Here is a 23,505-nt window from a genome sequence, read left to right as displayed (position 1 = left end):
AATGTTGTATTGATGTGCAACTTCACATGATTTATATTTTTATATGAATGCAAGTAATAAACTGTTTATGTGAAGAATATCTTGTTGCATGTTAAAGTTATTGAACACTTAAGCCAATCAGGGTAAATACATAATTAGGAGTAATCACAGAGGTGCGTAAGTGATTAATTCACATATTTAGGGTTCGCGAAATACAGTTGTAGACCTTCGCGAAGGTCTAGAGGTTGGTAAAAGGAAGTTATATCGATAAGCCTTAAAGGCTTATCAATCTACGCGAAGGTAGGTTTAGGGCATAAAACAACATTACACTAATCACTGGGTGCAGAAAATTGGTTCCAGCATCCCCCCATACTGCTTCGGGTGAGACTTCAATCTGTGCTCTGTAGGTTGATGCTAAAAGGGCCAGTAGTATAGGGATTTTTTTGGAAAACTAACTCTGAACCTGGTTTAGGACCCACTAAGCCAACAAATGGATCCATTGCCGAGACCAGGATCTACATAAAGAGATGTGTGATGTCGCATCACTTGAATCCAACTAAGAACGAAATTGAGGAGTGGCTAGATAGAAAGATCCACGAATTCGCAGCACAAGAAAATAGAAAGCATCGCCTAAAAAAAGAACAGTGTTTGGACAGGTATCTATACACAAAGATACAGAAAATTTTCTTATGTTCCTTCCTGATTGAGCTATACGAGTGGAACGCTAAATTGGCAGATGGCCAAGGAAGGTGGAGGCTTGACAGCCCAATAGTGTGGACCCCAGAGTTAGTACAGAGATTGGAAGCGTCTGAAAATAATATCATGTGCGCTATCGATCACTGTCTTGATCATGTAATAGGAGGATTTGTGATAGAATTCATGGTCGATACCTCAGTCAGCTATAGTGAAGTAGAGTGACGCTTCTTCAAGGGACCGCGAGGTAAGTATTTAAGATATTTGAATACTTGGATTAAGATGCTCTTGTGTGAAAAGTAGGTTATGCCATTACCTTGATGTTTGGAGCTACGCGAAATGGAAAGCTCTTCAGGGATAGAGGAAGAACATGTCCTGAATATAGCCCACTGATTAAACTTACTCTGAGTGATGACAAAGGAGCAGCACAGGCATCACTGTAGAGCGCTATCCAGTTAATAAGGCAAGGCTTCCTGCGAATACCACATCTGCCCACACCACCTCCACCTTCACCTCCATGGCATACACCTTCGCCCACACTGCCACCACCTACGCCTTCATCCAATATTTCGAATACAATGAAGTTTCACATTTTCAAGGGCTTGGGAATTGCGGATTCATACTAGTTTTGGTTTGTTGCGAAGGTTGTGTGGACAACCCAGAATATCACAGATGATTAAATAAGGAAAGAAATGTTGGTTAATGCTCTATAGGATTACGTGCTAACATGGTACATTAAGTACTGTACCGATAACCCAAAGGCTCCATTAGAAAACATTCAAACTGCATTGAATAAGGAATTCAATAGGCCCAAGTCTGAATCGCTATCAATCGTTGGATTCAAGGAAATCATGATGAGGCTTGGTGAAACACCCTCGGAGCTGGATCAGAGATTGAAATGATAGATCCGCAAAGTTAACACGAATCCTACGGATGGGAAGCACCACAAATGGTTTGTATCTTCACTCTTGCCTCACCTAAGGGTTGTCTTATCATAGAAAAATATTGGGACCCAGGCAGAAGCCCTGGAAATTGTGATGATACTGCATGAAATGCCGATTCAAGATGCTGCTTGGGAGTACAACAGATCCATGCAGATTTGTAGAATCTTTGCCTAGAGTTTCAAAGTCTGAAAAAGGATAGAGCGACTCGACTAGAGGTGTGCAAAGAAGTTTGGTTCTTGAAGTGTAAGAGCCAGGGGCATGATATAGATCACTGCCCTGTCTTCGGGAATTATGTTGCAGGAGGAGGGTCAATGCCTTTGAGGTTGAAAGCTCAAGCAGGGCCAAGTATAGGGCCTGCACTGTGGTGTGCTATCTGTCAGGTAGTTGGAAAACATGTAACAGACAATTTCCACTTGCTGCAGAAATTTGTGCAGACACCCCAACAACTCTTCTAAAACTTCTGTAAATTGGTGGGTCATGATGAGCACAACTTCCGTAGCTATGATTTAATTATCGAGAGAACACCCGTGTATTGAATGAAAACAAAAACTTGGCCTTTGGCTCAAGGCGCTGGGGAAGCGCATGGAGGATATCAGGGGCGCGGATGAGGTCGAGGTGGAGGAGGACCTGGTAGAGGCCGGGGACAAGTTATTTGTTATAATTATGGAGTGCTAGGACACTACTTGTGGGAATGTACGAGCCTGACATGCTTGTCGTGCTGATACTGTACTTAGTTTGATCACGTGATAGAGGACTACCCTGTATTGATAGCTAAGATGTAGGAGAAGAGGGCGCAACCTCAGCAGCCTACCCATAGCTCGTAGATGATGAGGGATGAATCTCGTGAAGAAGATCGTGGTGGCGGTCTGGGTATAGACAACAATGTTAATCTTCCAAACTGTGAGTATATCTTCTATTTCTGTTTCTGGGTGTAATTGCTGGTTCAAAGGGCTCTCTGTCATCCACTGATAACCTTGGAGCTTCCACTAAATTAGCAGACTCCTCTAAAACTGCAGAGTTCCACTAAACCTCCACTAGTCTAGACCCGATGGTAATATAAACCAGAGCTTAATAAATTTTGAAATCCACCTTCTAAAACCCGTCGGCACTTCTTCACCGTAGATCTATTCAAGATCCAATGGTCAACAATACTCCCCCGATCTTGAACCTGCTCCATGCCTATCAACCATCGATCTTGCTCCACCAGATCTAACGAATCATATGCATATTGGCCAGCTAACTTGCGCACTCCAAATCCACTTGAAAAAGTGGTTTCCCTCTCTCTCCTCACTGCTACGTGTCACTATCTATATGGACTTAGAGCCAATGGGGGAATTACCACTTACCGCCTTTCTTCCGCCCTATATCCACTTGTGGTTTCTCCAACCCGCTTCGGCTTGTTAAATGTAGGTTAACTTCTATGCCTGAACACCATTGATCAGTCTTGACCGAAATCTAACCGTCCAAATCAAATCTTCACACCGCAGGTCTTCCTCCACTGATCTCGACCGTCCATTCCATACAATCAGGGTTCAAAAGAAACATAGTTAAAAACACAGTCAACATCATTTCATTCAATCTCACAAAACACCACTTAAAATTCGAATTTCACAATAACACAGAGATTTTAAAGGAGATTATCCTTCAAGATTTGATAAGGAATTTATCATTCACATACACAGAAACTAAATTTTCCCAATCTACTAGATTCGATCCCAGATTTATTTAATAGTCAAAATGCCTTTACAATAAGGTGAAAATTACATAAGTACTAGTTCATCCTAACAACCAGATCCTAATTCAAAGGCTAAAATTTATTAACCCTATCTGTCCTACAAGGCATTCTCCTCGAGAATCACCACTACAGCTAACTAACTAAAACTTTTTACATCATGATCAAATCCTATATTCTAGCTCTATGATTAACTAGAAAAACATGGAAATTGATGGCTAAAGGATCCCACTCCTTTTCTTGTAATATTTTTTTGTATTTTTGGAATAATTATTCTAATTTTTCTTCAAGCCTTATGCTCCCACATCAGACTCCTGAGGACAAAATTCTTCATGGGCTCTTGTCCATGAGCACTTCTACAGAACTGCCCAATTTCTGTAGCATGTTTTCTGTTACCCAAGTAGCTTTAGCGATTGGCTGATCTTCCATTTGACCAAATACTGAAAGTACTCCTATCCTCTGGTTTTCTTGAACATTTTCTTGTCTAAAATCCTTTCTCGTTGTAATTCCTTTGCTGTAGGTAACTGTTTTACCCTGTCAATTTCATGTGTCTCTTGGTCTTCTTCTATATCATTTGCAATTTCACCTTCATACTTGTACAAATCAGCAACATTGAAAATTGGAGATATTCCAACATCAGGGGGTAATTCGATTTCATATGCATTTGCCAAAAATTTCCTTAATACCCTGCATGGTCCAATTTTCTTGAACTTCAATTTGTTATACTCCCTCTTTGGAAATATTTCCTTCCTTAGGTGTGCTAAAAGCAAATCCCCAACTTCAAAGTTCACTTCTCTTCTTCTCATGTCTGCTCTGTTTTTGTACTTGATGTTTCTATCCTATAGCTGTTGTTTCACCTATTCATGTATTGCTTGTATTTCCGAAGCAAAATCTTCTCCCTCTGCACTTCTCATCTCATCTTTTCCCAAGTTTCTTAACTTAGATACTCCTCTTGGATGCATTCCATAAACTATATGGAATGGACTCTGCCCTATACTCCTGTTAGGTGAGTCATTATATGGATGTTTAGTGTGTGCTAATACTTGATCCCACTGCTTTGGATTTTCTCTAGTAAGACTCTTTAAAAGATTACCCAAACTCCTGTTCACAACTTTAGTCTATCCATCAGTCTGTGGATGATAGGAAAAATTGAAACTCAGTTTAGTTCCAAACTTTTTCCATAGTTTCCTCCATAAATGTCCAACAAATTTGGAATCTCTGTCTGAGACAATACTCTTAGGCAACCCATGCAATCTTACAATCTCCTTGAAAAACAAATTAGCAATGTGAGTGGCATCACTAGTTTTATAACATGGAATAAAATGTGCCATTTTTTGAAAATCTGCCCACTACAAAAAAAATTGAATCATTTCCTCTTTGAGTCTTTGGTAAGCCCAAAACAAAATCCATACTTACCATATCTCAAGGCCTATCTGGAATTGGTAATGGAACATACAAACCTGTGTTTTGGCTTCTTCCCTTTGCATATTGATAGACTTTGCAAGTTATAACATACTTTTCCACTTCAAATCTCATTTTCATCCAGAAATAAAATCTGTTCAACTGCTCATAAGTCTTATCTATATCAAAATGTCCTGCAAGTCCACCACTATGTTTCTCTTTGATTAAGTTCTCCCTCGTAGAACAATTTGGTATGCACAACTGATTTCTCTTAAACAACAATCAATCCAATCGTTTATTCCTATCCATCAAAACATGATTCTTACAAACTTCAAATGCATCTTTAAAATCTAAATCCATCTCATACAATTCTTTAAGAAATTCAAAACCCAACACTTGAATTTGACTCTCTTGAAATAATGTATTTCTCCTACTTAAATCATCTGCAACTTTTTTTGATTGGTCATTTATATGCTTCAAGACAAAATGGAAGCCCTGAAGATACTCTACCTATTTGGCATGTTTCTGGTTAAGCTTTGGCTGCTGCATAATATACTACAATGCATGGTTATCTGAATAAAGTATGAAATATTTTGACATTAGATAATGTCTCCACTTCTTCAATGACTGCACAACTGCATAAAACTCTTTATCATAAGAAGAATACTTCTTCTTTGAATCATTCAGATTTTCACTAAAATAAGCTATAGCTCTGTCTTCCTGACTTAAAACACCTCCAATAGCTTCTCCATTGGCATCACATTTCAGTTGGAAAGGTTTATTAAAATCAGGTAGAACCAAAATAGGTTTTTCAGTGATCTTCTTCTTCAACAGTTGAAAATTATTTTTTGCTTCAGCAGTCCATCTAAATGGTTGTTTATCCTTTTTTATAGTCTCAAAAATAGGAGCATTGATCTTACTAAAATTCTTTATGAATTTCCTATAAAAAATAGCAAGACCGTGAAAACTTCTTACCTCAAAGATACTTTCAGGTGAAGGCCACTCCATGATTGCCTTGATCTTCTCTGGATCCATCTTCAATCCTTCAGCAGAAACAACAAAACCCAAATGCACTAATTCCTCTTTCATGAATGAACGTTTCTTCAAATTCAGCAATAATTTCTCTTGCTGTAACTTTTGTAAGACATAACTTAGATGTCTCATGTGCTCCTCCTTAGACCTGCTGTAAACTAATATATCGTCCAGATATACTATTACAAATTTACCAATAAACTCCTTAAGAACTTCATTCATGAGTCTCATAAACGTACTTGGTGCATTTGACAACCCAAAAGGGATTACTCTCCATTCATACAATCCTTCATTTGTCTTAAAAGCAGCTTTTCACTCATCCCCTTCTCTTATCTTTATCTGATGATACCCATTCTTAAGATCTAGTTTTGTAAAATACTTTGCTCCACTCAACCAATCCATGAAATCTTCAATTCTTGGTAAAGGAAATCTGTAATTGATTGTGATTTTATTGATGGCTCTTGAATCAGTACACATTCTCCAGCCTCCATATTTCTTTGGACTCAACACTGTTGGTACTGCACAAGGACATAAAATTTCTCTGATCAGTCTTTTGTCAAGCAGTTCTTGAACCTGCTTTCTAACCTCTTCATTTTCTGTGGGAGTCATTCTGTAAGCTACTTTTTTTGGTAGATTTGCTCCAAGAATCAAATCTATATTATGTATAATTCTTCTAATGGGTGGTAATTCATTAGGCAAATCATCAACAATGATATCACAGTAGTTGTCCAACATTTATTGAATTTCAATGGGTAAATCAAAAACTTTAGTAGAAGTCATTATTACTTTGGGCTTGCAAATTACAACAAAATTTACCTCATTTTCTTCAATCTGCTATAATTACACCTTTCCTCCTAGTAATAGAGTTTTTGGATCAGTCTTATTTCCTGGTACATCCTTTTCTTCCATAGGCAACAATGTATGATTGACACCATCTTTACCAAACTTGTAGGTGTTTCTTTTCCCATCATGCATAGCTCCTCTATCATATTTCCAAGGTCTCCCAAGAAATATGTGACACACATCCATAGGCATCACATCACATACAATTTTATCCTTATATTTTCCCAACTGCAACTCCACTTCACACTGTTCATTCACTAACAACTGATGTCCCTTTTGTAACCATGACACCTTGTAAGGTGTTGGATGTCTCATTGTCTTCAACTTCAATTTCTCTACCACTTCTGTAGAGACCAAATTATCAATGTTGCCACTATCAATGATCATCTGACAGCATTTCCCTCAAACCTTAGACATTGTTCTGAACAAAGTATTTCTTTGTGATGGTTCAACTATCTTCTTTGCTGGCTTGAGAAAAAATTTATTGACTACCAAAGATTCTCCTCTCTCTAGTACATTTTCTTCTTCTGTAACTGCTACTGCTTCTTCCTCAACTTGAGCAACAATTGCATTCCTCTGACATTTTTTTGCATTCTCTGGGCACTCAAAATCTCTGTGTCCTAGTTTGTTACATCTGTAGCATCTTACTTCTCTTTCTATACCTCTGCCTCCTCTTCCTCTGGAAAAACTCCCTCTGCCACCTGCATCACCTTCTGTGGTTGCATGCTGGGTTGAGCTGCTGCTAGCTCCATCTCTAGGTGTTGTAGATCTTCCTCTACCACCTTGACTTCCTTTTCCTCGGAAAGTACCTCTTCCTCTGGCAGACTGCTTCCTCATGAGTTTTTCTTCAGCTTTCAGTACCACCTGATAAGCTTCTTCTACTGTTTTAGGAGACAATATACTTATCTCATCTTGAACATCCATCCTAAGACCATTCACATATCTAGCCACCTTCTCATCTATATCCTGCGTTTATCCAGCTCTTATACTTACCTTATAGAATTCCTCTATATATTCTCTCACTGTCATAGACCTCTATCTAAGATTCTGCATATGTCTGAACAAGGTTTTATGATAATTACTTGGTAGAAACTTACCTCTTAGCTTTGATACCATCCTATTCCAATTTCTGATTGGTTGCTTGCCAAGACTCTTTCTTTCTGCCTATACTCCATCCTACCAAAGTGTTGCATGTCCTTTTAGCTTGGTGACAATAAAATTTACTTTCTTCTCATCTTCTGTTTTTTCATAATCAAAGAATTTCTCCATACCATTAATCCAATCTATCAATTCTTCTGGATTCAATCCTCTTGCATATATTGAAACCTCAGTTTTTGGTCTAGCTGTGGATCTCAAAACTGATTGGAAGAATCTCATCTCAGGAGTAACTGCTATAGTTTCCTCCTCTTCTTCAGTTTCAACCTCAAGCTCACTAACATATCCATCATCTATATTTATCCCTGTTGTGAATGCTTATAATCTAGCCTGCATGTGTTGCATAGCTTCCATCACCTCAATATTTGCAATTGGTCATCCTCTTCTACCACGTCCTCGTCCTCTTCCAACTCTGAAAGCCATATTGGATTTCCTTCTCTTGCTTCTGAGATTCAATTCAGTGTCAACATGTTGCTCTGATACCACTAATGGTGGTGGTCTGGGTACAAGTAGGAGTGTTAATCTTCCAAACTGTGAGATTATATCTTCTACTTCTATTTTTGGGTGTAATTGCTGGTTCAAAGGGCTCTCTGTCATCCACTGATAACCTTGGAGCTTCCACTAAATTAGTAGACTCCTCTAAAACCGCAAAGTTCTGCTAAACCTCCACTAGTCTGGACTAGATGGTAATATAAACCAGAGCTTAATAAATTTTGAAATCTGCCTTCTAAAACCTGTCGGCACTTCTTCACTGTAGATCTATTCAAGATCCAACAGTCAACAATACTCCCCCAACCTCGAACCTGCTCCATGCCTATCAACCATCGATCTTGCTCCACCAGATCTAACGGCTCATATTCATATCGGCCGGCTAACTTGCACACTCCAAATCCACCCGAAAAAGTGGTTTCCCTCTCTCTCCTCGCTGCTACGTGTCACCGTCTGTATGGAATCAGAGCCAATAGGGGAATTACCACTTACCGCATTTGTTCTGCTTGATATCCACTTGTGGTTTCTCCAACCCGCTTCAACTTGTTAAATGTCGATTAACTTCTGCACCCGAACACCATTGATCGGTCTTGAATGAAATCTAACCATCCAAATCAAATCTTCATGTCACATGTCTTCCTCCACTGATCTCGACCGCGCATTCCACACACTCAGGGTTCACGAGAAACACAGTTAAAAACACAGAATTTAACACAGTCAACATCATTTCATTCAATCTCACAGAACATCGATTAAACTTTGAATTTCACAATAACACAGAGATTTTGAAGAAGATTATCCTTCGGGATTTGATAGGGAATTTATCATTCACATACACAGAAACTAAATTTTCCCAATCTATTGTTCATCCTAACAACTAGATCCTAATTCAAAGGCTAAAATTTATTAACCCTATCTGTCTTGTGAGGCATTCTCCTCGAGAATCTCCATTATAGCTAACTAACTAAAACTTATTACATCATGATCAAATCCTATATTCTAGCTCTATGCTTAACTAGGAAAACATGGAAATTGATGGCTAAAGGATCCCACTCCTTTTCTTGTAATATTTTTTTTGTATTTTTGGAATAATTCTTCAAATTTGTCTTGAAGCCTTATGCTCCTGCATCAAATCCTCATGTGAATATCGTGCTGCGAAGTGGAACGACGATTAGCGAAAATAAAGGAAAGCAACCAGAAGAGAGTGAATGGGTCTGCAAGGCTCCAGAAAAAGAGGTTGGGTTTGATTTGTAGTGTGCGAAAGAAACGTTCATGGAAGCAAAGAAAATCTTCGTTGAGGCCTCTACCTTAGGAAGTTAGGATCATTTGTCTAAAGAAATGGACCCGTCCATGCTTACCATGTTCTTGGAAACATGTATGAAGATGCTTTGTGATAGCAAGTTCGTGAAACGATTACAAGAGTTGATAAATAAATGTGGCGGTAAATAAAATGCTCTTGAAGGACCTTGCGTAGTCAGAAAAATTGTTAATCATAAGGCAAGAACAGGGCATGAGATGAGGCTCATTGTGAAAATAGGAGAATATGAAATGGACCAAGTTATTCTGGATCTTGGGCTGGACATGAATGTTTTGCCTAAACAGACATGGGAGAGGATGGGGAGACCCATGCTGCAATGGTCTTCGATTCAATTGAGGATGGAAAATCAACAAAATATTATCCCCATGGGAATATTGCAGGGAGTAATGATAGACATTGAAGGCATGAGCGCGTTGGACAATTTTGAAGTGTTAAAGGTTGTTGATGACAACAATCCATACCCCGCGCTCTTGGGGATCGATTGGGCTATTGATATGAATGGGGTGATCAATTTGAAGAAAAAGATTATGTCATTTGAAAGGAAGTCAGTTCGCGTAGTAGTACCTTTGGACCCTGTAAAAGGACCGCGCTATACTGAACTGGTCTGCAATTACGAAAGTGATGATGACTCGGGCCAGATCTATAAAATAACAGCGCGATATCAAGATTGGGTGAATCTGACAATAGATGGATGCATTGCATGGGACCGCGAAAGTTCCTATACATCAGATTCATATGAGGAGTTGGAACACTGGTAGAATAGGTTGCACGAAGTATCTACGCTGTGCTGTAACATGATGACTAAATCAATGTGATGTGTATCATCGGAGGTAAGAACTTTGCCTTATTATGATTGTCTAACTAACATAGATAAATTTTTGGATGCATTTGAAAGGGAAGTGCCTGAGAAGCATCACTTCCAAGCACTAGATTTGGTGCTGCGCGCTACACCCACAAGGTGGTGGGATACACATAAAGACAATTTTGATGGATGGCGTGAGTCTAGAAAAATTATGCGATTGTGGGTTGGTCGCCCAAAAGTCTGGTTAACAGAGAAATATGATGGAAGGAATGATCCTCGTGATGATTTAGAAAAAATTACTAACGTTTATGGGACGGGGCTGCAACCTGAGTGGGTACATTTATTCTGTCACACTTTGGATGTAATACCAATGTATTGGTACCTGGAAATAGAGCTCCGCCACAGTACTGAGGAATGGGACATTTTGAGATAGGGATTCTTGATGACATTCATCTTTGAAGATGGGTTCAAGTGTATTGACGAGGCACTACAGGAGGTCAAGGCAACGATCTTCAGAATACCCTAGGACCCCTTGGATCTGATTCAACCAGATTGGACCACCCAGCTACGCCATGTGCTGGAGTGCTACAATGTGACTGCTGAAGAAGAAGAGGAGGATGCAAGGAACATTAATATCCTAGAGGCAGAAGGTCACTGTGAAGTTGAGGGACCACAAATAAAGAATCTAGATATCACCATGCCACTAAAGACTAGACAAGTGAACATTGGCACGGAGGCAGAGCCAAAGTTTGTGAAGATAGGGGACTATTGGGATGATGCTACGATGGAGAAGGTCGCTGAATTGCTTTGCTAATATCAGGATTTGTTTCCCACAAAGTTTTTAGACTTGAAAGGCATCATAGGCAATTTGGGAGTGATGAAAATAACTTTGAAACCAGAAGCGAAGCCTGTTAAGAAGAGGCCATATCGCCTTAATCCCAAGTACAAGGAAAAGGCCCACTTAGAGTTGGAAAAGACGCTTGCAACAGGTATCATTGAACTAGTGGAGGAATTTGATTGGGTGAGTCCAATGGTAGTTCAGGAAAAGAAGCAGAAGGATGAAATAAGGATTTGCGTAGATCTCAGGAAGTTGAACGATGCTTGCGCTCATGATCATTTTCCAAATCCGTTCAAAGATGAAGTACTGGATAATGTTGGCGGGAAGGAGGTCTATTCATTCACTGATGGCTTCTCTGGATGCCATCAGATAAAGATCATGCCAGAAGACATGAGTAAGACTACCTTCGTGACTGAATGGGGTGCTTTCAGTATACAATAATGCCTTTTGGACTTAAGAATGCACCGGAAATCTTCTTGCACGTAGTCATTACGACGTTCAAAGAGTTCATTCATAAGTTTTTGGAGGTATATTTTGATGACTGGACAGTGTTTGGACTGGTAAAATGCCATGTAGCTAGTTTGCGTTTGATGCTGGATACATGCTGAAGGTATTAGATTGCATTAGAATTGAAGAAGTTCTTGTTTTTCATCCATTTCAAAATCTTGTTGGGTCATGTAGTGTGCAGACAAGGATTAATGGTGGAACCTACTAAGATCATGATTATCATTAATTTGGAGGTGCCAAGGAGTGTTAAATAGCTGCGTGCAACACTAGGTCATACTCGATACTATCCGAAGTTCATGAAGAGTTATGCCTAGATTACGCGATGGAAAAGCTACTAAAGAATGATGCTACATTCTGTTGGGATGAAGAATGTCAGCGGAGTCTGGATGTATTGAAGGAAAAAATGGTCATTGCACCGATCCTAGTCTTCTTGAATTGGAAGAAGGAATTTCATGTCCATGTGGATGCATCATGCATTGCGCTGGGAGAAGTGCTGACACAAGCTAGTGAAGGAGAATTGGATCACCCTATAGAATTTGCAAGAAGGAAGTTGTCTAAGGCTGAAAAGAATTATTCGACGACAGAGCGCGAAGGGTTGCTCGTGGTGTACATGCTCCAAACGTTCAGACATTACCTAGTAGGCAAACACTTTTAGATGTATACAGACCATTCTACATTAAAGTACCTAGTTAACAAGCCTGTGTTGGGGGGGGGGGGGGAATATGCACACGGCTACTGTTTTTTTAGGAGTACGACTTCGAAGTAATTGTGAAGCCAGGGTGATTGAATACAGGGCTAGATCATATGTTGTGCATTGAAACAGGAGAGGAGCCTACCAATTTAGAAGAAGGGTTTCCTGACGCACAGCTCATTGTGGTGCGCGTAGTAGACAATCACTTTATAGACATTATCCACTTCCTGACTATAGGAACTATTCGAGAGGGATACACTAGTCAACAGAAGAAGGAATTAGTAGTGCGTGCAAAAGAATTTTATGTTATTGCAGGCCATTTGTATAAAATGGGATCAGACGAAATACTGCGAAGCTATGTGCCTGATTTTGAATGAAATAATATCCTTGCTGAAGCTCATGGAGGATTTGCAGGAGGCCATTATGCAGAAAAAGAAACAACGCAAAAGATTTTATGCGCTGGGTTGTAGTGGCCGATGCTGTTGGAAGAATCACCACACCTCTATAGAATCCATAATTTCCACCCTGAGGATCCTAGTTACTGGCTTGTAATGTTTACCAACACCTGCGGGTTTTGGTGTAACGGCAAACCTCCACATGGTATCAGAGCTTGGTCCCAGGTTCGATTCCCCCAAGTTGCGTTTGAGGGGGGGTGTTGGAAGAATCACCGCACCTCTATAGAATCCATAATTTCCACCCTGAGGATCCTAGTTACTGGCTTGTAATGTTTACCAACACCTGTGGGTTTTGGTGTAACGGCAAACCTCCACAGATGCTACATAAGGATTCGAAAGCATATTATAGGGCATGCGATGCATGTCAGTGAATGTGCAGGCCATTGTGGAGGGATGATATTCCTATGAATCTACAAGTATCATTGCAGCCATTTGAGAAATGGGAAATTGATTTTGTTGGACTGATTTAGCCTCCAGGCAAGAAGACGGGTGCGCGGTATATCATCACCGTGACTGAGTATTTGACTAGATGGGTGGAGGCACAACCTGTAAAGGACTGTACAGGGGCAACAACAATAAAATTTCTATTTGAATATGTGTTGACCGGTTCGGTTACCCTATGATTTTGATGAGCAATCGCGGTACACATTTCCTCAACGAAATGATCAGCGTGTTGACGGAAGAATTCCAAGTTTATCACTGGAAGAGTACACCATATCATCCTCAGGACAATGGGATGGTTTAAGTGTTTAATAAGATATTGGAAAATGCACTGACAAAGGTTTGCAATGTGCAAAGGAATGATTGGGACGTGTCCATACTAGTAGTATTATGGGCTTACATAACTACTTGTAAGAATTTGACTAGTCAGACACCTTTTAAGCTGGTCTATCGTATAGAGGTTGTGATGCCTATGGAGTACATTGTGCCTAGTCTATGCATAGCAACATTCACAGGAATGGCAGACCATGGAGCCTTAGAAGAGTGGCTCGTGCAGCTGACAGAGCTCGAGGAAGATAGGTTTTTGGCTGGATTCCATCAACATGTTCACAAGGAACATGAAAAATCTTGGCACGATTGGCACATCAACATGCCAAAAGACAACCGCTGGTCAAACAAGCAAAAAGGTGAAAAGACTTCACAATATCTCATGGGGTGAGCTCAAATGTTTGCAACTATCAAAGGAAAAACCAAGGAAGGCTCCAAAATTTGGATGCAAGAAAAAAATTTGGAGGGTGTTGAAGCCGCTACAACAATTGGCGACACGCTAATTGAATACCAACTTCTTTGTTTTGGTTCATTTTCAGCATAGGGCCTTGGCGTTTCAGGAAGTATTGATTCATTGTGTAGATCACTTTGGCTTCCCCACTTACCCTACGGATAGACATGGTTCACCTTGTATTGACTCAGTTGAACACAACACAAAAATTAAGCCAGATTATAATGTTTCAAAGAGGGAAGGGTAATTTGCCTTGCGAGCTTAAGATTTTCAAAGTATAAGTTTTCATCTTTGGTGTTGCTCTACTGCCAATAGACCTGGATAGTACCCTAACGAAGTCACATAGGAACACAAACATAGCTCCACTTCCAGCGAGCCTGGATAGTACCTGGGTGGAGTTGCTTGCTTCACCTCTCTGCGTAGGAAGCCTTTCTCTTCTTTTGCCTTTTTTTATTTTTTGAAAGAGGATTGTGCATAGGAACTTATTTATTTTTGGGGTAGAAGAGGTAACCTGATTTATTGAGAGTAGAAGAGGTTGTTCCTTTAGAGATGCATGTAAAGACCTCTGATTCAGGTTTTCTTGTTTATATTTTCCCCTTCTCTGTTTCTACTAGTTGGATAAGCTTGAGCACACAGAGCAAAAAACTGAGTATAGGCATGAGGTTCCCCAAACTGGACATGGGTTCATGGTTTGACCAAAAAATTGCTCACAGATGGATCATATTTTTCGTCAAGAGTTCATCGGCCAAAAGTTACAAACAAGCACAAAGAAGATGGACACAAGACTGGTCAAGTGTTGTAGTGTCACAAGAAGCTTTGAACTCCAGTCACGTGCACATTCAAAAACCAAAATGTAGTGTGAGACAACACTTCTTTACAAAATAAACAACTAAACAACAAAGGAAATAAAAAAACAATAAAGCAAAGTAGAAAAAGAAAATCAAATAACATAACATTAATGAAAGAAGTATGTACATGGTGCAGGGCGTGGCCCCAGATCATTGAAAATAACATTTTAAGTCTTGGCCATTGACAGGGAGAGTGTAAATCTTCTCGTTAAGTGATTGTAAACGATATGGTTTTTGGCCAAGCTTCTCGTGAACAGTGAATGGGCTAATCCACGAGAACTGAAACTTAGTATGTTTGCCTTTGTCTTCGTGGGGTTTATCCCACCATAAAACTAAGTCACCCATGGTGAAGCTACTACTCCATGCAGAATTTTTATTGAACCATCTCTTGATACAGTTATGGTGAAGTGTGAACTTTTCCTTTGCTTTCACCCTTTCTTTTTGTAGCTTGTGTAATGTGTCCACCCTACGTTGAACTAACAAATATGACTTTCTTTTGGATTCTTGGGACAACTGGAGAGGAGGAAAGTAGATATTTGGAAGGAAGATGGATTTGTTTACGTATACCAGGAACTAGGGGGAGGTATTCAGCGAGGGTTTGGGTGTAATTCGATCAACCCAAAGATAATTCACCAGAGTGGAGTGCTAGTTTCGTTGTTTAGTAAATGGTAGTTTTTATGTTGTAGATAAGATTTTTGTTTGTAGACTCGGAAAGACCATTTCCCTGCGAGTAGAAGTTAACTAAATACTTTAACAAAATACGATTTTGTAATGCAAAGTCATAAATTTTTAATGAATAGAAGTATGTTGCATTGTCAAAAACAAGTGATACAGGAATGCCAAACCCTGAGATGATGTTCTATCTTAGGAAGTTGATGACTTCCTGGTCATTCACTTGTTTCAACGTAACTGCTTCTGTCCACCACGTGAAGTAATATGTAGCGGTGTTTCTTTGATGAATGTGGGAAAATCTCCCCAATAATGTCTAAGCCCCACTGTTGGAATGGTTCATCCACTGCAACAGGCTATGGCGGGGCTACTAACCTTCCTTTTCCATCGGAACATCTATGATAGACCAATCACTTGTGGGCATAGACATGTGCATCTTTGAATAATGTAGGCCAATAGAAACCGACCCACATGACCTTGTGTGCTATTGTGTTGCTCGTGAAGTGACCACCGACTAGTCCGTCATGGAGATCATGTAACACCCTTTCTAAATCTTGTGCATCTAGGAACCTAAGAAAAAATTTGTTGTGATGTTTTCTGTAAAGCACTCCATGCACCAATTGGTAAGATAAAGATTTTAGTCGGAGTACCCTCTTCTGCTGCATAGAGAAGTGAGAGGGCATGGTTTCATGTTTAAGGTACTTGTTGGGTCTCCAAAATGTCATCCACTTTCACCTTCATTTCCATCATTTTACCTTAATTCTGTAACTCTATAGCTCCATAACCTTACATTAAGTAACCATTTTCATCATTATATGGGTTTAACATTAATATTTTCCAAGTCATTTATTTTAAGTATTTTAAGTGAATTTGTGATTAAATGTTAGGAAATTAAGACATTTTCATATATATCTAAAAGTGTTATGAGTTTTGTGATATTGTAGGCCTACTTGGAGCTTCTAGAAGGGTCCTACTTGGCCTACTAAATACAAATTCGAATTTCAAGTTCCAACTCATAAAGATTTGTGGAGTAATTATAGAAGAGGATGATCATTATCTATGCATAATCAAAGGAAAAAAATCATGGATGAGAGGATTTTCAAAGGATATGTATCTCACATTTTTAGGAGATTGGTTATAACCACATGAGATAAATGTGGATTTAGGAGAGATTTGAGGGATCTAAAATTATTGATCAATCATCGTCAGTTTTTGTATAAATAGGGGTGCATCCTTCAAAGAAACCCATCTATCTATCTATGTATTCTATTCTTCCAATCAATAAAATAGTTTAGTCCACGATTCTCCAGCATATTGTTACTTTGAAGATGTGATGGTAGTTTAGTGTGCTTGCTGAGGAATGGAGGGCCCCCATTAACCACAGTTTGCACATATTTGTACATTGGTAACATAATATAGATTTGTTATTTCATTTCTTTTCATGCAAGTGTGTTTTTACTTTCAAAAACTGTGTTTCCATTTCATGCAAGTGTGGTTTTAATTTCAATAGGTGTGATTTACTTTCAAGAAAGTGTGATTTCCTTTATGTAAGTGTGATTTCAATTTATTTATGTTTGATTTCAATTTGGTTTGGTTTTGATTGATTTAATTTGTTTTGTAATTAGTTTTAGATTGCATTAGATTAATCTAATCTGAAAGATAACCACCTAGTACATATAGTACATGTATACATCATCAGTTTACGAAACCCCCAGGTTGAAAAATTAAATGACAGGGATTTAAAAACCATTAAATCACCCAACATTTTGTCGCTGTTGCCGGGGAGGTATACATAGGTGTTTATTTTGAAGTTTAGAAACTCCTTATAGTTGCATTCATTTGTAGTTTCATGATTAAAAGTATGTTAAAATCATTTTTCATATTAAATTAAAAAAAAAAATCAATTTTTTGTACTAATCTATGTGTGCAACAGGAATTATCAACCAGTTGGAGCAATTCACAGGCAATTAAGAATGTTCTTATTTCTTTACTTCCTAATCGCATTATCTAAGCAAATAGTATTTCATGCTTTGATTATTTTTAATGTACATTTTTATTACCTTAGCATTAATATATTTTTGATCCTGTTACACACATGGTTATGCTAGAAATATGCATACACTTGATCAATTCTTCTATTTCCAGTAGAGTAGAAAAGTTGATGTCTTTAAGTTTTATTTTTATGTTATATTTCATTTTGTTTTCAATTTTATTTTATTGGTGGTTTAGTAAGAGCCACCCATCTCATTAATACTTTTCAGGAGGTTGAAGAAAGAAAAGGAAAAGAGGAGAAAAGATAGAGTTTTGAGAGCCATGATATGAATTTAGAGATCAAATCCTTGTGTTTTTTCTTTTAAATTTTGCATTCCAATTGAATAAATAGATTCAATATTGTTGACTATGCTATTTTCTTGTGCTCTTTGTGATCTGGAAGATCAGAAAAGGTAATTGAACAAAGTTAGTTTTAGAATTTTGTAGTAAAAATTGGAAAAGAAATCTAAATTCATAATCAAAAGTACAATTATAGACATTTATAAAGCTCAAACGGCCAAGTTGATCCCTCCAATGGATCTATCACTGTCAAAAACCATTATTTTGACTCTTTTTGCACCTCATTTGGTTACAAATTGAGAAATATATGACTGTTTTAAGATTCTACCCAATTCTATTTTTAATGAGCCTACAAATCAATCCAAACTCGGTTGGTGCGCCTGGAAATTGGGAATGGTGGGCGAATCTAGCCTTCTCGACCAGCGGGCGAATTTGTAGGATGGTTAAAACCACTCCCAAAGTCCGTGCGAGTGGTCATATTGAGTCACATGCGAATAAAGGCTAGGGCTTAGATCCGACCCCCTCTTCAAGAGGGTACACGTTTTAAACGTAAAAGACAAATTTTGATGTGTTACATTTCACATTAAACATAGTAGTGCAGTTGGTAAATCATTTGTTAGTAGGCATGAGGTTGCATTTCAACTCTCATGGAGCCCATTCAACATTCCATGTAATTTTGGCCACCATGAGGATGCCATTCAACAACCAACGGTTTGTCCATGTGGCACTTCATCATAGCCAATCCGAAGATGCCAAGTGTCAACCACTCACTTGTCCATGTCAATGCTCAGTCACACCTTGCCACATCATCACTCTGCCAAGTCATCATTGCCTAGTCACCACTCTACCATGTGGCACTCCCTAGTGCTACTGTGTGGCACCCCTCATCATTTTTTCCATTTTTCATAAAAAAATGCACATAAACTTTCTCATAAACATCGGATTTCAATGAAACAAAGTGCGTTGGATTCAGAACGACGAGATATGGGATTTGGCATTGGTTTCAAGCTTATCCAATAACTTTAAATTTTGACCATTTTTTTTATATCTATGGGATCATGGACAAGGGTGGAGTGCTAAAGGAAAAGGGAAAATGTAGTTACAGAGTTCAACCTGCATAAAAACCTTGCAAATATAAAAAATATAACCACAATAATTAAAAAACCCACTATCTGAGTCTAATTGCAGGTTTGAAAGTGACAAGGTAGTGCAACGGTCTATGCTTTTGGTAGATGCAGAATCAAAACAATTCAGTAGCTGATGAAAAATTGGTTTATGATCTATTATAGAAACATTAGGTGTATGGAGAAGAGGTCTCAAGCTCAAAATTGGTAAGAAACAGGTAAAAATGCATTTAATTTTTCTTGAATTTATTTTATTAGTACTATTTTTTGAGTTTTTGTGTGTGTATATATCAGATGAAGAGAGATTTATCACCTTTATCTCTTGATAGACTTACATTCTATTGCAGAAAAAAGTGCTAAGTTTTTGTAGGTTCTAGGACACTATAAAATAAGATCACTATATGCACGAGAAGACCAAGTTTCTTTCAGAAGAGCATGATTTGAAAAATCAAATCCATTACACCATTGCTACTAAACAAAACACACATTTTACCAATGCTACTCATTTTAAGCCTGCAGTCGATCCATAATTCTTGATCTGCCTACTACCAAAAACTCATTTCCTTCACAATTATCATACTTCCGTGCCTCATTTTCAGTCACTATTAACCCATAAATAAAAGTCATTCAACTCCCTTACAAAGCTGAGTCACACCATTTTCCTCTTCATTCATGTCAAATAAACCCTACTCCAATGCAAATTTTTCATCCATAGTCCTTCAAATTATTATTGTAGACTCGCGTTAGATGATGGAGGATTCATTAAGGCCTTCCTTCTAACAAGTTTTGACCCATATCAAAACTAGAGATCTTTCAAGTACCTTGAGGCTTGCATGCCTTAATGGAAAGCTCTCTCTCCAATAAACAGTGGGAATGCATAAATGTCCCCTATTTTTTGGATCTTCTCAGTGACTCGACTTCGACACATCTATTTGTACCTAGTAAGATGTACTTAGGCATATTGACTATCATTGACAGCAATGGTGACTAGTCTTGTGTTGGTTAAAGGCATTCATTAATGGCGAGTAATCCAACAATTTCTTTTCTATGTTCGACATCAACACATCTATTCACATAGATAAGAATTATGCCATCAAGCGGGAACAAATGAAGACTACACGATTTTAGCAGTTTGCAGCAGGACTCAATTCAACATCCATAGCAATAAAGATTCCAATCTCATCCTCAATTCATACAACCAAGGGAAAGAAGAAGCAGATCAGATCCTTTTACTTCATATTCCATGATCCAGCAGCAACAACCACACTCTTCTATATACATAACTTGTCAACTTTTCAGGTAAGTGAAGGTATGTAATTTTCTAATTTTTAATCATGTAATTCCTTAAATGGTAAAATTGTGATTTTGGAAAATCCTTCACCAAATTCATATTCCCTTTCTCATTTGCAACAAAACTGAAAACACCTTTAGTTGGGGGGGAAGGGATATGCACATTTCATGCTACATTTCATTTCATTCTAACTAACATATTTTCCCAATAAACTATTATTGCATTTTGATTCCAAAAGTTTAAATGTTTTGTAGTGCTAAGCACATTAAATGGCTGACAGTCACTATGGGACTTAAAAAAATTCTCAATGTTTTCAAGTATTTTGATGCAACAAAAATAAAAAGGGTATTGTTACACAAGAACCAATACTCAAAGAGTCTAGTTATCACACAAGAACCAACAAAAAAAAATATGTTGCAATCAAATGATTTCAAAGTGTACTTTGCAAAAAATAAATAAATAAAATTAAGTTATCTAATGATATGATAATGCAAAGTTAAAAGAGAATCAATACAAAGCCAAATCTCATAAAGAAGAAAAACATTTCAAGAATATTAACTTATGACTAAGGGAATCAATGCAATAGTTGCATGAGGACATGCAACAACTTCAGTTCAGAGATATGTTGGGTCTCCAAAATGTCATCCACTTTCACCTTCATTTCCATCATTTTACCTTCATTCTATAACTCTATAGCTCCATAACCTTAGATTAAGTAACCATTTTCATTATCATATGGGTTTAACATTAATATTTTCCAAGTCATTGATTCTAAGTATTTTAAGTGAATTTGTGATTAAATGTTAGGAAATTAACATATTTTCATATATATCTAAAAGTGTTATGAGTTTTGTGATATTGTAGGCCTACTTGGAGCTTCTAGAAGGGTCCTACTTGGTCTCCTAACTACAAATTCGAATTTCAAGTTCCAACTCATGAAGATTTGTGGAGTAATTATAGAAGATGAGGATCATTATCTATACATATTCAAAGGAGAAAAATCATGGATGAGAGGATTTTGAGAGGATATGTATCTCAAATTTTTAGGAGATTGTTTGTAACCACATGAGATAAATGTGGATTTAGGAGATAGTTGAGAGATATGCATTTATTGATCAGCCATCCTAAGTTTTTGTATAAATAGGGGTGCATCCTGTTAGTTACCTATACCAATAGGTTTCATATTTCATGATTGGCAAAGAAAGTTCCAAATATGCTCTGCTTTGGTGATACAAAGATCCCATATTTCCAAGAGAATGCAATATGTGTACATAGTTTGATGTTGTCTGAATTTGATGGATGGTCCAACAGTCTAATCTGGATCATGCCATATTTCAATTTCTTGTCATAAGGATAGAGAAAGAAGCCTGTCCAAACTGCTTAATCTTGGCAGGCCAATGGTTAGGTAGAGAATTAAGGTTCCCAACTGTTTAATCTGGGGCCTTGGAAGTAATAAGGTTAGTTGTAGATAGAAAAGCAAAGAAAAAAGCAAAAAGAAAAGAAAAGAACAATTCGGAGTTTGCTAGTCCAAGTGCACCCTTTATGAAGAAACAAAAAATGCTAGGCAAGTAGATGGGTAGGTAGATGGGGTTGCAGAAACAGGATTTCTTTTATATCACTGGCCCAAGCCAAGGAAAAACATAGTGCCAGTGCAGGCCTCTCATTCAGCAGTTTTGCAACAATACAATGGAGCATGTCTAACCCCCTCATCACCCCCATTACACTCATTACTAACATCCCAATACTACCTATGCTCATGGAAGAAGTCAAAGTTGTTGTTGGTTCTTACTTCTTTAAAAGCCACATTTCTTGTCTAAAAAATCCTTTTCATTTTGATCTACTTCCTAAACTAAGTTGATTTCATGTAAACTTAGTGTTTTCCCCCCACATCCACTTTTCCCACTCATATTAACTACTAATTTCTTATTACTTAATTCCCTATGGTTCCCTTTCCCTATTAATATAACACCATGGTGTATAAAACCCCAACAATATGTAGATTCCCTTCCCCTTGGCACTATAGCCATATGTCCAAATTCAGGGATTAAATTGACCTCTGGTCAGTTTAATAGCCTAAAACCCTACCCCTTTTTCCTTCCACAAACCCTCTGAAATGATCTATCCACTTTATTTTTGTAAATAAACCTTTGAAAAACCCAAAATGACCCCTTTTGACCCGTATCACTGTTAAAAAAAATCGAAAAAACCCACTTTTCCAAAGTTCCGCCGGGCGTATATTTCAGGAAATAAGATTATTTTATTAATACCCGCCCTTCCATATCGTCCGGCCAACTCTGCCTCCCGCCAGCCGTCGGATCCGAGCTTTCCCATCCGACGGCCCTCATCAATTTCGGAGCGGCCCCGATGTACTGGCGTTAGCTTCCGAAATTTGACGTCCACTGACGTACACACGGGGGCACGCATCACTATATCACTGGATCAGGCGGCCCTCTGACAATCCCACTTCCGTATGAAGAGTGGTGCGATATGAAACCGCTAACCACTCCCGGTTTCCCGCTGACCGGTCCTGCCAACGTCACGCCACCATACCGCCGCATCAGTGCCCCCGCCCGCCATCGCTCCGAGCTGTCACGCCACCTATGCAGTCCCCATGGACCACTCACAGGCCGCCGCGTCACCCGATGACGTCATGCTGACGTCACCCGACCCTGATCCCACCAGATGATGTCATGCTGACGTCACCCAAATTTTCGCGCCAACCACAAAAAGTCCATATTTGGCCGAAATTTGCCATTTTTGCGCATTGTTTTATGTTATTCTTCTCTGCCTCCTGCATATACTTTTCACGTCTTTTGCTGCCGCACCTTGCCAAGACCGTTAAGAGCTGCTGCCGCCGAGAATTCAACTACAACCAGAGTCTAAATACCGCCATTGAACCAGGTATTCGTCAATTTCCCAACTGCGCGCTCTGTTTCGTCCTATATTGTTAAAGAACATTGAATTTGACCATTTTGTCCAGACAAATAGGCCTACTAAGCCTTAAAAACCAATCCCATCAGTTTTTAACCTGCCAATTGTGCCCAATTACACCCCTGTTGCTCTGAAACGGGTTGTAATTCAACAAATTACTCATCTACCGCGCAGGACGGTATTTCCCCCAAAAACAGTTGAAATTTAACCAAA

This window comes from Pinus tabuliformis, chromosome 6 (genome assembly GCF_031772625.1).
Source record: "Pinus tabuliformis cultivar Carrire ecotype Pingquan chromosome 6, CPIR1, whole genome shotgun sequence".
NCBI lineage: Eukaryota > Viridiplantae > Streptophyta > Pinopsida > Pinales > Pinaceae > Pinus > Pinus tabuliformis.
Note: the sequence above shows the minus strand (reverse complement) of the source record.